Raw genomic sequence first — 14,839 nt, 5'->3', positions numbered from 1 at the left:
AGCTTTCTTACACCTGTACCTGAAAGCTGAAAGAAAACGACTTAAATGAGATGGGGAATGTATCGTGTGAGCATACCACAAAATAGATTACTGCTGGCTTCATCCTCTTAATCCACCAGATTGCTCCCAAGGACTAACAAAACGCTGGAACATAAAAATGGATTCTATTGCTAGTGAACTTTTTTTTAGAGAGAAATACCTTTTTCTTTAAACATGATTCTTGACTTATTTTGCCTAATCAAAAAAAAATGGTCATTTAATATTGTTTAAAGTCTTCAAGTATTTATTGGGCTGGGGATGTTGCTCAGCTGGTGGAGAGATGGCCTAGCATGTACGAAACCCTAAGTGCCAGCCCCAGCACTCATAAACTGGGTGTGGAAGTGCCATGCCTATAATCTCAGCAGTGAAAGGTAGAGACAGGAGGATCAGATGTTCAAGAACATTCTAGGTACATATCAAATTGAAGGCCAGCCTGGGCTACAGAAGAACCTGTCACACACACACACACACACACACACACACACACACACACACACACACACACACACAAACACACACACACACACACAGAAAGAGAGAGAGAGAGAGAGAGAGAGAGAGAGAGAGAGAGAGAGAGAGAGAGAGAGAGAGTCTATAAGTATTTACTGAGTGCTGCCCTATGTACCCAACACTGTGATAGATACACAGACAATTAGGAAGTTCCTGCCTGCCTAAGTTTCACCACAATGGGTAAAAGAGACATCTTCCACAGCTCAGAGTCACAAGGATGGCCTTGGAAAGAACACATAGATAGCTCCAAGGGCTAGTCAAGAAGGCTTCCTGGAGACGCTGATGATTGAGGTAGCATTTCCTAGTTAGTGCGAAGATGGTGAATTGAAAGTATCACCTGTTAGCAGTTGGTACAAAGCCCAGAAGCAAGGGTAACCTGGTGCCTGGAGTGCTGAGGCTGTGGATTGAGAGGATAGCATATTAATGAGGACCAGAAGCTAGGTGGTGATGGGGGTGTGTTCAGTGGGCATCTAAAGACACCAGGCAGGGGTCTACCTTTGCAACTGGAGGCTACTGGCACAGAATGTGTGTGTTGCTGTTATTATAGCCATTAGGGTCTTAAAATGGAAAGGCCATTTATTCCAATTTATTTTAAAATATACACACAACAAAATTCACACTTTATAGTACATATGTGACAAACATATAGTCTTGTACCCATCTCCACAATCATGACAGGATTTCACCTTGTAAAAATAAAATCACTCATGTTACCCCTCTGTAGTTAATACTGCTCCCATGCCAGCCCCTGTTTGCTATCTGTCCCATTTTCTTGTTCCAAAATGTCACAAAGCCATGCAATATGTAGACAAGGCATGACTTTAACACTGAAAATAAAAGGTTGAGTTTGTGTCTTTGTACCTTTTAGTTCAGAGACTGTAATGCTTAATAAAGAGAAAAGGGAGAGAAAAGAAGGTGAAAAGTTCTCAACTATGGAGAGCATGGCTCTCAACCTTCTCCTAAACCATGGCTACACAGCTTAGTCAAGAAAAGGCCCCCAGCTGTACCCTTCTGCACACTGTTGGCATCTCTATTGAGGGTGCCATCATTATTAGTAACTCTTTGTGAACATGGATTTATTACATCCGAAATGGTGTTCCACAAAGTCCCCCAGCCCAGGCTTCTCCCTGAAGTTCCACAAAAACATCTTAGAACCTTGAACAAATCAATGCATGCTTCGTTCAGCAATATCTGGTGAGATTCCTTGATCTCTACTTGTTCCAGTGATACATGGGTGAAGCTGCTGGGGCCTCTATGCCAGTTTGCTATGAGCATAGCTTTCCGAGCTGTGACCAGAAACACGAGTTCCAAATTCCAGCTCTGAGCATCATCTTGAGCTCTAACAGGTGGCCAAAAGGCAAGTGGGGTCCATGCAAAGAGAAGCTGGGCTCTGTGAATCATGTGACAGCCCATGACTAAGAAATTCTGCAGCGTGCACCTTCAGAGTCCCAGTGAGTGATGATGAGCTGGGGAACAAATAGCATCCAAAGGCAAAATCCATAGAGGAAGAAACTAAATTTGGTGGAGAATAGATGGGTAATTTTTCTTATTTATTCATTTATATATTTGTGATATCTATGCATAAATGCACATGTGCATTTACCCCTGTGGGCATGTGTGGAGGCCAAAAGTCACTGTCAGGTATCTTCCTCTATTGCTCTCCACCTTGTGTCTTTTCAATGAGAGAGTCTCTCATTGAACATGGAGTTCAACAGTTAGACAAAACTATTGCCTGCTGAGTTCCTAGGATCCACCAGTCTCTGCTCCCATCAGCACTAGGGCTAGAGACCTGTGCTGTCATGCCTGCTTTGCACATAAGTGCTGGGACCCCAAGCTCAGGCCCTCATGACTGTACAGCAATTGCTTTACCCATTAAACCATCTCCCATAATCTCTGTTTATATCATTTTTATACTTTGGAATATTTATGAAAATGTAATTATACAGAAAGATAAATTCTGAGTGTTTTGCAATTTTTAACATGAGAGATATATTCTTGTGGTGAATCAATGCCTTCCTTTTAATCAATATTTTCCAGCAATTCATTCTCTTGCATATTCTAGAAGTTTCTTGCATATGTACAAACATATATGTATTTCCTGTTATGCAGGGGATCATAACATATCACATAGCAATGTGGTTTGGTTGGTTGGTTTTTATCATCGATGTATATTGGACACCATTCTCTGTCAGAACACAAAGCTTAATCTTGTGTTTCTAGACACTTCCATGCTATTCCATCATTTGAATGCACCATAATGTATTCTATCTCATCTCCTATGGAAGGAGGTTTAGGTTATTTCCATTTCTATTACAAATAATGCTGCAATGAGCAGCCTCACACATATGTCTCCATATATGCCTTCAAGTCTCCTGCCAAGTATCAGCAAGAAGAAAAACAGTTTCTTGAATCCAGTTTCTATGTTCAAATAGTCTTGTCTTTTGTCCTATGATGATTCTCACGGGGTCCAACCACCACTTGAAACCCATCCTTTAATAAGCCCAACCTGTCTCCACCTGTTTCTATCCTTCTCTGCATCGCATCTGCATAGAAAGACCCCAAGTTACCTATGCCCCCCCATACCATTATGCTTTTTTTCTCCAGTGGTTTGAGACTTTTGTTAGATACAAGCACTCATGAATACCTCAATACTTTTAAATTTATAGACTCTTAAGTAGGACACATTTTAGCTTATGACCAATCTAGCCTGCCCTTTCTAGATGGGGGATCCTAAGTAGATCTGAACTTGGTTGAAGATCTAGGGAAGAATGAAAGGGAAATAATTGTCACATTTCTAGCAAGAGTGTTGCGGAGCTCCGACTTCCCATCAGCATCAGCTGGGAGGGGGAGGGAGCTGGGCCGCCTGCCACAGTGGTTGGCATGGCTGGGCTTCCAGATTGCATCTATTTTTGTAGCTCCATGAGCTGGGAGGAGATTAGAGGATAGTCAAATTTCCTGCTTCAGGTTGTAAATTGATCAAGAGGTGGAAGAGCTCTAGGTTTGGAGTCAGGGGAACTGGCTTCTGCATCCAGATGTCCCAGGTACGTGAAGGGAGACCTCGGGAAAGTCCCTTTTCTAACCCCACTTTCCCTGGGCTCTGAAGAAAAAAAGAAGTCAAGTTAATTAGCAGGACTGTCCCTTCACCCCTGACATTGCACAGTTTTGAGGTTCCAGAAAATGTTTCTTTTTTTTTTTTTTTTTTGGAAAAAAAAAACTTTATAGATCGTGAGAACATTTACCCATTTGTCGAAAAGATTTACTAGAAGTATCTTTGTTGATAAATGTGTGCAAGGACGAGTTGGGAGTCAAATCTTCCCCTTCACCTGTGTTCTCTCTTCCATGCTTTGCCTTCAGCGATGAAGACTCAAACTTACTGCATACAATCCCAGAGACACATTGCCAGCTCCAGGCACAGTTGTCCTGATTCTTGGAAGCACAGAAGCCTGCTTCTGCCCTCAGAGTAGCCCATGAGCTGATGTCACTCTGCATTCTGTACACTAAGGAGTCCAGTCCACTGTGAGGGCCCTGCAGGGTCACGCATTCTGAATACATCAGCACATGTGCACCCCACACTCCAGGTGGGTCTCCTTGGCCACACATGCCCCAAAGCACCCCTGGGCTGTGCCCTCTTGAGCATGCCCAAGTCTCTCTAGAGGTCACAGCTATGGCATTTCTTCCTGGAGGACTTCTATACCTGTGGTGCTCACGGGGATGGGGGGCGGGCCTACCCACCCCAGGGATCTCCTGAGCATACAGGAATGGGAGTATATTCTCAGTCTTCTTGGGAAAGTTTGGGGTGTTTCATTTGATTGGGTTTTTTTTTTCTTTTTCTTTCTCTCTCTCTTCAGGGTTCTTTGACCTCTTGGGAAGCTGCCAGGTTAAGCTTCCATATTAGTCTGTTTTCCGTCACCATACCTGAAGTGTTTTTAAAGAACAGAAGGCTGTTTGGCTCATAGGTCTGGATGCTAAGAAGTGTAAGGCACAATGCTGCTGTCAGCTCAGCATCTGGTGGGGCCATCTTGCTGCAGAGGCATCAGAGAGCAAGTGTGCCGGCTGGAGCCTCTCTTCCTGTTCTCGTAGAGTCATGAGTGGCATGGTGGAGCCCCATCCGCGTGATCTCACCGAATCCTAATTACCTTCCAAGGCCTCGCCCCCAGATGCCACCGACACATGGCTTTGGCGGATAGGCTGACAAAACTTGAGGACTCATTTAAGCCATAGTAGCCGACTTAACAGATTTTATTTTATTAATTCTTTTGAAAAATTGGCCTATAAGACAAGCCTTAAACAGTCACCTTTAGCAATATACATAGGTGTGCATGCATGGATACACACACACACACAACTCACACACCCGAATGCATGCACATACACCATGAGAATATAAACAATTCCTATGCAATAGCATATTCTTTTTGAATGGGAAAAAAGGTAAGGGAAAAATAGACTGAATTCCAAACAACAGTAACAATATGTCATCATTACAAACAATGCCAAGTGCCTCTGTGACAGGAGTTTAGGAACCTCAAAAGTCTTGCTGATTTCATCGTCTGCTACAATCCCAGCCGTGTATACCCACAGTGTCTGAGTACGGTAGTTGCTTACTGATAATCCTGTTGTTGCTGTCCTGTCCCTATTTTGCAGCTAAAGTGCCTCAGACATAATGGTTAAAATCACAGAACAAATGCACATCAGAGCTGACGCAAGCTCCATCATGGTCTCTGTGGGTACGTGTGCCCCCTTTAACCTACTTAAGGCGAAAGATCACATCGTGTCTTCTTAAACTCCTATGGTGAGTGATGGCTTGTTGACATGACAAAATAGTAGTCCTCTGTGAGTTGTGACCCTGGAACAAATTCTACGAACTGAAGTGGTACAAGCTAGTAATCTGAGCACTGAGGTGGCTGAGGCAGGAGGACTGCAAGTTTCAGGCCGGCATGGATGGTATAGAAAGGACTCTATCTCAAAAGAAAAAAAAAAATCTGCTGGAGAAATCTGAGTTTTCCTACAGAAATGAACAGTGTCCTACACATGACCCCCTAGAGGCATGTAAAACTGGAAATGCAGAAGGAGAAGTCACTGCCTTTACCAGCTCTGCCGTTGTTTCCTTTCCTGAGCTGAGATGCCAGCTATCCAGGAGAGGGCTAGGGTTACTACCTCTCTGGTGAGAACCTGCCGGCTGCGAGTCTCTAAGGGCCGCCGCTGCACATTTCAGAGAGTCTTCTTAGAAATCATCTTCCTCGCCTCACTTCTGAAGATGCTAATTTGATGCGAGCACTTCCCCAGAAGATGGCTGATTGATATTTGGCACCACCACCACACGGCTGCTCCTCACTGCCGACGCAGGAACAATAATCAAATGTTAAGTTTCTCAAGAACCTTTCTTCCAAATAAAATCAAACCACTTGCCCTTTGTTATCTCAATTATCTGCAAAGCATCTTGGGAAGACCTTGTTTATCCCTATCAGGGAGGGGGCCGGGACTGAAAGCACCTCCCACTCAGACGACCTGGGTCTGAATCTTGCCCAGCTACTCTCTGAGATCTCTGAGAATCAGTTTTTTCAGCTCCTTTTCAGCAGCGTGGACTAATTCCTTGCTTTGCAGGGATATTGTGATGGTTTGGTAAGATGGTATATATAAAACAAAAACAAAGTGAAATTGATGCTACAAGAGAATCAAAGATGGCCAGCTTAGCACACTGTCAAGAGCATGACCCTTAGAGGCCATCACCCAGGGAGATTATCCAGATTCTATCGTCTATGTACTGTACAAATTTGGGTATGTTCCATGATCTCTCTGTTCTCTTTCTTTCTTTCTTTCTTTCTTTTTTTTTTTTTTTTTTTTTTTTGTTTGTTTGTTTGTTCGTTTTTGTTTTTCAAGACAGGGTTTCTCTGTGTAACTTTGGAGCCTGTCCTGGAACTCGCCTTTTAAACCAGGCTGGCCTCAAACTCACAGAGATCTGCCTGGCTCTGCCTCCCGAGTGCTGGAATTAAAGGCGTGCGCCACCACCGCCCAGCTGATCTCTCTGTTGTTGGCATCTTTATCTGGAATAAGGAAATGCTAAGAGTATGACTGCCTCAGGTGTTTTGATGGTTAAATGAGAGGATATACAATAAAAATGTTTGGAAAAGCACAGGCCTGTGCTAGTGCCTACTTCAAAGGGTTGTAATAAACACTGAGTAATTTGCAAGGAACAAAGGAAATGAGTTATAATGAAAATAGGTATAATGTATAAAGTGTAGCACCACTAGGCTTCGTTGAGTGGATGGAGTTACAAAGATATACACACACATCCCTGGCCTTCTGACTGGGCTAGAATTGGAGGTGAAAAAGCAGAAAGTTATCTTGGACATCAAGGAAGGAGACAGTGAAGGAGAGAAGGTGACTTCCTGGACTGAGAGGCTGGTCTGACCAAGTAACCCCTCTGCAACTGTGGTAGTCTTCCAAGATGGCTTTGTTGTTTGCTGTGGTCCTCTTGTACTTCCCTCAGCTCTGGAATGTGGCAGAGTGGGGATGATGTTTTGCAGTGATGGGCAGAGAGGGAGGCTTGCAGCAGATGTAGTATCCACAGTGTGTTTCTACGCTAGGAGGTGAGCTTTCATTTCCTCTGGCTCCTTTGTCCCAAGTTGTGTCTGGAGAGCATCTGTTCCAGCCAGTTCTCTTCTGCTTTTCTGTTTTCTGTTGCTTCCTGCAGGGCTGTGGTGGTCTGCTGGCACAGTTGTGTGTGCTGTGAAGGAAGAGAACAGAAGCAGAGATGCACTGACAGATGGCACTTTGTGGTGGTGGCATGTATGACTGCTTTCACAGATTCTCACCTCTGTGATTTGCTCTTTACTCATCAATGAAATGGGTTATTCTAAATGTCCTTGTTGCTCAGGACTAGTTAAGAATTAAGACATAAATGCTGAAAGACCTTCATATTGGAGGGCTCCAAAATGGTGGAGGCCTTGTCATTCTTCATGTGTTCAGGGTGCCATGGTAATTTCTCTCTTGTCCCCAGAGTTAGAACAGTCTACTGAGTATACTGAGCAAATGGGGGGGGGGAACGTGTGGGGGAGTGTTCATGTGCTTCCCTGGCCCTGTGAAATGTTCACTGGGCTTCATCTCTGGGCTCTAGTGAAGGAAGAGGAAAGGGCACCTCATCTTTTTTGTCCTCTGGTTCCTAGTAAATCTCTGTTCCTCCTCTACCCATGAGAATTGGCCCAAGATAAAGAATCCTGCCTCCCAGCAGAAGACCTCCTTCCAAGGCCAGGTGGACCAGCCACCCTTGATTTTGCCTTAAGAATGCCTTTCTACCACTTGGAAAACACTGGAGTCTTCTAGACTCTTCCTGGACTATATAGACAAATTTGCTGCTGGAATAACTCAAATGACAAAAAAAAATATGTAAGTTTTGGTACTACTATTTTGAATTCATTTTTGTTTTCTTTTCCATTGACTTTTCTATAATTTTTTCTTATCCTCCTCCTCCTCTTCCTTGTATGTCACTTTCTCCTCTCCTTCCTTTGTCCAGAACAACACTAGGACACTGTTGAGGTAAAATAGAATTAACTTGGGCTTTCTACTCTAGGAATTTAGACTAACTTAAAGAAGTCCCTAAGCTGAATTCCAGGTTTGATCCAGAGCCTCTTCAGGAGGAAATAGCCAGGCCTGAACTTCACCTTCCTCAACTATAGTGCCAACCGATTTCTATGCAGTAGAACCAAGCAACCTAGATCATCTCTATCATTCTGCCCACACTTGACCCACAGGGAACCAGTTTAGGGGTTGGCCAAAGACTAATGAGGGGGAAGCTGAAAAATTGGAGCAATCATAGTTTCTTTATCTCTCATGGAATTTAATGGAAAAGCCTAGAGAGTCAACCATCAGTATTTGGGATCAAGACAGAAAAAACACAATGAAAGACAGAGATAGGAGTCCGGGCATCAGAGACTTGGGTTGAGAATGCTCACTCCATTTCTGTAGCTGTTGGTGCCAGGTCCACTCTGAATCCTGAGTACTCGTCTAATTTTGAAGGACAAGGCTTTTGGAGACAGCCTCTTTCCCCACTAGTAGGTATCTGGTTAGGTGTCTATCTCTCCTCCATTTCCTTAGGACTTGGCTGAACTGACAATCTTGGTTTCTTTATTTTCCAATCAAGTACTTACCCCGAGATAACTTGAGTGGTTGTCTATTCTTTGTACCAACAATGTCTGTCAACTCCCAATGAGACCTCTTTCCCTGGTGGAGAGGACAAGGCAATAGAAGATGAGTGGGACTGTCTAGACTACCACTGTCACCTCTTCAGAGTGGCCTTCTTTGACCCCTAGTTGAACTCTATTGCCAATCACAGGGTCACAAGGCTTTGCATTATTTTCACAGAGCTTCTGATCATCTGTTGTGACACTCCAGTTAATTTCCTGTTACCACCATCACACAACCACAAGCCTATTGACTTCGGACCCAGAAATGGGCTCTTTTACAGCCTGAGTTCAGAAGTCTGAAAGGAATCCTATGGGGTTATAGTCAAGGTTCTTGCGGGTCTAGTTCTTTGGGGGTTCCCTAGGAAACATGTTTCTGATCTCTCCTAGCAATTGGAGGCTTCCCCAGTCTGTGTCTATGGCCCCGTCCCACAGCACATCTCATTCTGCTTCTTCTGTGACTGGCCATTCTGTCCCTTACAAGGGACCTCACAATCACATTTGAGGTCCACCTACATAATGCAGGATGGACTCCTCATCTACAGATTCCTAACAACACTGGTAGACTTCTTTCCCATATAAGGCCACATTTATAAACTCTAGAAACTAAAACATAGACAGCCATGGGGACTTTTATTCAGCCTACCAGTCTTCTTTGCATGTTCGTTGACTTGCTTATGTGTCTTTCCTGCCTTCATCACTCTGCAAAGCAGAACTTCCTTCTATGGAAGCAAGGGCCTCGTCTGTGTCACCCTTTCCTGTGTCCCTGGGGGACTGTGTCTCGGTCTAGCATACAGTAGATGCTCATGCTGCTTCGTGTTTAACTTGACACCACCTGGAATCACCTTGGAAGAGGGAAACTCAACTGAGGAATTTCCCTGATCAGACTGACCTGTGGCCATGCCTAGGGAGAACTGTCTGGATTGGCAGTTGATATGGAAGGACCCAGCCCACTGTGGGTAGCACCACCCTTAGTCAGGGAGTCCTGGGCTGTATAGGAAAGCTGACTGAGCATAAACCAGAGGGCACAAGCCAATAAGCAGCATTGCCCCAACATTTCTGCCTCTGGGTTCCTTCCTTGAGTTCCTACTTGACTTCCCTCAGAGACGCACTATGACCTGGAAGTGTAAGAGGAGATAAACTCTTTCCTCTCCAATCTTTGGTGTTTATCACAGCAGCAGAAAACAAATTAGGACAGGGTTGATAAATAATTATGGAGTGAACAAATCAGTGAGCTCATGGAATGGCCAGAACATCCAAGGTTTCCCAGAAGCAAGCTTGGTTTAGAGTCATATTCTTGTTTGGATCTTCCAAACCAACCTTCTCTAAGCCAACGTGTTCTGTACAGTGCCGTTTCTGTGAGATAACTTATGAGGCAGGGGTTCTCGGGTCAAATTAGCCTGAGAAGAATGTTAACCTAACTTGCTGTCAGAGGCCTTCAGTGTAAGGTCAGGAACTTCACAATGAAGAAACTGGAGAGTGAAATCCAACAATTCTAAAGTTTAGTCTGCCGAAGTTGTTCTTTTCTTTATCCGAACACCCCACAAAATCTTTGTCCAAAGAGCCTGTATGGAGCCAGGCGGTGGTGGTGCACACCTTTAATCCCAGCACTCGGGAGGCAGAGGCAGGTGGATCTCTGTGAGTTCGAGGCCAGCCTGGGCTACCAAGTGAGTTCCAGGAAAAGGTGCAAAGCTACGCAGAGAAACCCTGTCTCGAAAAACCAGATAAATAAACAAACAAACAAATAAATAAATAAATAAATAAATAAATAAATAAATAAATAAATAAAAGAGCCTGTGTGGGAACGCTGTTCCACTAAAAACACTGCTCTTCTCTGCGGTTCTTGGGTTTTCTCCCCTCTCTCCACCTCCTTCCCCTTTCTTTCTCGCACTCTTTTCCTTCTCTCTACATGTTATTTCTGAGCTTGTTGGGGCCCTTAGCCTGCATAACTCTGTTCCTACAAGGGTCTACTCCACTCTGCCCTCCTGTCCTTCCCCACGCATCCTTGGAGGGGAAGGGGCTGGACCTCTCTGGCCTCTGGCTTTTCGATGACACTGTTCTCAACTACCCCCACCACGCTTTTGTATTCACCTTTGGCTATGTGACCGTCTTTCTATCTTTTAGACATTTTCAAAAAGTAGTGATGTTTGGAATAGAAAAAGAAAACTTGGCCATCATGACAACTCACGCCTCTAATCCACTATATGGGAGTGAGGCAAGAGGATGGGGAATTTGGAGCAAGCCTATGTTACATAGTAAGGCCCTTTTTGTTGTGGTGGTGTTGGTTAAAAAGTAAAAATAAAAATAATAAAAAGCATGGCTTACCTGTCCACTATCCTTGTGCTTAAGGTCCAGAGGAATCCCATTTCAAGGTTGACAAAGGGCTTGCATGTCTAGATGGGTTGATGCCGGAGACCTGGGTATCAAGCCTGGGCTCTCAGTAATGTGCTGGCCTGACTTGAGCTCTGTCACCTGAGTAGGAGTAGGGACCTGCTGCTGGGTGGGCTTCTAGGATGAGAACCTGTACCCAACGAAACGTTTGCTCTTAAACTAAACCACAGCCTCTGATCAACCCATCAATACCTGGCCCATCTCCAGAGCCCAATAAGGTTGTCTCAGCTTTTCAGGACCTATGCTGTTCTTCTGTTAGCACTGCCTTTTTCTCATAGACTTCACATCTTACGTGTTTCTCACACTCTGTGAGGCTGTGCTGCACCCATTTTTCAGATAAGAAAATAAAGCCTAGTGTATGCGGTCAGTGAATGAGGACATTTAAGACTCTAATTAGCTCTCCAGGCTCTTTCATAACTGTGCTGAAATTTTTGAAAAGAGAAACTATCTGTAAAGTGATCTCACGTCTCCAGAACACCTTATGTATTTGATAGCATTCAATTCTTTTTTTTTAAAGATTTATTTATTTATTTATTTACTTACTTACTTACTTACTTACTTATTTTATTTATAATGCATACAGTATCCTGCTGGTGTGTATGTCTGCAGGCCAAAAGAGGGCACCAGATCTCATTACAGATGGTTGTGAGCCACCATGTGGTTGCTGGGAATTGAACTCAGGACCTCTGGAAGAGCAACCAGTGCTCTTAACCTTTGAGCCATCTCTCCAGCCCCAGCATTCAATTCTTGAAAATCCTCTACAGGCCACAGTAGGACAGACTTTGGGTTTCACTTTTGTTTGTTTTGGTGTTGTTTTGGTTTGGTTGTTGGGGTTTTGTTTGTGTTTTTGAGACGTAGTCCCATGTAACCCAGATTGGCCTGGACCTCATTATGTGGCAGAGGCTGACTTTTAATTTCTGATCCTCCTGCCTCTTCCTTCCAACTACTGGGGTTACAGGTGTATAACAGTGTGCCTGGATGTTAGTGTCAGTGTTATAATCCTAACTGAGTGTAGCTCTGGAAAACTGGAAAACTGAGGATTGGGTAATGTGATTACCAATTGTAGTGACTGGATTTAAAGAAGAAGACTTCCCAATTTATGTGTCAGACACATTCAGGTATCTAGGGCTTATGTATCCCTGACCTTTGTTGGGAGGCCTCACTGTGGGGGAAAAGCATAAAATACATAGAAAATAGGAGCCAAAGTTTAAAACTCCAGACACACACACACACACACACACACACACACACACACACACATACACACAAAGAGAGGTTTTTGTCATTGTTGTAGCCACTGGTAAGAACCCATGAGCCTATAAGTAACCTTCACCCACGTTCCTGTAAGTAACTCCAATTAAAGCCACTGGGTTGGGTCGCCAAATAAAGAGTGAGCGAGCAGGGGGACTAGGTGGTTAGGAAAGTGGAATGACAAGAGAAGGTAATAGAGGGAAATGTGATCAAAAGACATCACATATACATGAAAATATCATAATGAAAGTTAGTCTCATATACAATTAATATATGTCCCAAACAAACAAACTACAACTTGAGAAAATTCTGGCCAACAAGTCTGGGTGAAGGACTGGTTAAAGTGTCCGTAGTGTTCCTTGTGTCTGCTACACTGAGGCCCTCCAGAGATGGGCTGGGAGTGGAGACGCCCTGCCGGGCACTTCAGCGTCCCAGCAGAGACCTGAGTAGGTTTGCCTCTTGTCTCACTCCCCGGTCACCACCCTCCCCTGCCAGGAAGCTCTGCTTTGATTTGTGAATGAATTTCCTCTGCTGCAATAGGAATTCTGCCCAGGAAAGAAACTTGGTTTGCCACGAAGCCCTTCCTTTCTCTGTCCCCTGGCTTGACCACAGCTGCCAGTCCCCAGGCTCAGCCCTCCCTATTCTGCCTCTGTCTCACCCTGAAGAATGCAAGAGAAGCCTTTAGATCTGGAGACTCACAAATAGTTAACGGGCACAACCCTCTCCTCAGCACAGGATTGTTGGTTGCCACCCAGGTTCAGGCTGGGAGCTCTCCAGTGAGTGACAGGATCTGAGAGGAGGGATGACACAGAACAGGGCTAGATGTCCTGCAGCCCGAAGTGGGATGCTGACAAGGTCTGGGATAGGCCACCCAGCCATGTCTCTTGCAGTACAAACATGGATCTGAGCGGGGCCAAGAGTGCCAGGGCCTCAGACTCTGTGGGGGTTCATCCTTCTGTGAAGATCGCTCCCCTGAAGTGAAGTCACCCAGCAACTCCTGGTGTGGAATTTTTGTCTCCTCCCCGTGTGGAATAATTTACATCAAACCCCAAAATAAGCCCCTAAAATATCCAAACAATGTTGTTGTTGTTAGAGATTTTTTTTTTTCCTTCCCCTAAGCATTTTACATCCAGGCCTCCATCAGGCAAATTTCGGATAAAAAGGTGATTAGTGATTTGGCAGGATTTTCATGAGGCTTTCTCTTGTCTTCCTGCCAAAGAGCTTGCCAGGCCCAGATTTGATTAAAATGGCAGTGGGCTCTGCTACTTGAATGTAATTAGAACCATTCATTAAAGCTTTTTCTGACAGTTTGGCAACCTGCGCATTTTTCAGAGTATGGCCAGCAGCCCGTGGAAACGGCTTGGGTGGAGCAGGGACCCCACCCACCATGCAGCCGAGCTCCAGGAATGGAGCATGCTCGCTGGCCAGGGGGATTCTACATAGCTGATCTGACATCCGCAGCCTCAGAGAGGTGCTTGATTGGATTAAAGGGGTGGCAGCGCTGCCGTGGGGTCCAGAGCAAATCAGGAAGTTTGGGGGTGCCTTTGTGGAGAATACAGTGTGCTGAGGTTCTGAGTAGTCCCCTCCCCCAAACAGGGTCACCAGCCATTCTAGGTCGTAACTTTCCACCTCTTGGTGCCTAATTCAAGGTCTGACTTTTAGTCGACGTTAGCGGGTAAGTAACAGATGAGCAGTAGGGAGCTGAGGAGATAGCTCATGCATTTAAATGCTTGCCATGGACTGTGAGAACTGAGTTTCATTCCTGAATCCCATATGGAAAAAGAAGAAAAAGGCAAATTTCGTGGTGTGTGTTTACAGTCCCAGTGTTTAGGGGAGGAAGAGACAGGTGGACCCCTGGTACTCACGGGCCAGTCAGTCTAACTGAATTGGCTAGGTCCAAGCCAGTCAGAGACCTTGTCTTAAAAGGGCCAGAATGACCTCTGGCTTCCACAGGCACGCACGCATGCACGCACGCAATAGAAAGAGAAAATCATGTTTATTCTGCAATCAGCCTTAGGAGGTATGGCCATGAGCCCTCTAATCCACACTCTCTCATCTTTTTAAAGTGCCAGCCTGGCCTTCTTGGTGCTTCAAACACCCCAGTGTCCCCCGTAACCTCTGAGTAGGGATCCTCAGGCTGCCCTCATCTGCACTGGCTTGAGCTCTCCCCCCCCCCCCACTGCAGCTCCCTCTGTCTCTTTGCTTTGACCACTCAGGATTCTAAGCACAAGCTGCCCCCCAACCCAGACCACTCTTGTATCACTCTCTCCTCATGAGGTTCATTTCTGAATATTTTAACTCCTTTGTTTGACTGTCACTTCCACCAGGACATCGTCCACATGCTATTGGAGAACATTCCAGAATAATTTCTCTGGCCTCTATTATAGTGACCAGTAGGATGTTAAATTCTCACCGTGTATTTTTTTAATGAAGGAGCAAATGAAGTTGGACAGAATACACAGGTTTGG

Source organism: Peromyscus leucopus, chromosome 2 (genome assembly GCF_004664715.2).
Source record: "Peromyscus leucopus breed LL Stock chromosome 2, UCI_PerLeu_2.1, whole genome shotgun sequence".
Taxonomy (NCBI): domain Eukaryota; kingdom Metazoa; phylum Chordata; class Mammalia; order Rodentia; family Cricetidae; genus Peromyscus; species Peromyscus leucopus.
The sequence above is the reverse complement of the archived record's forward strand: the minus strand, read 5'-3'. Positions refer to the sequence as shown.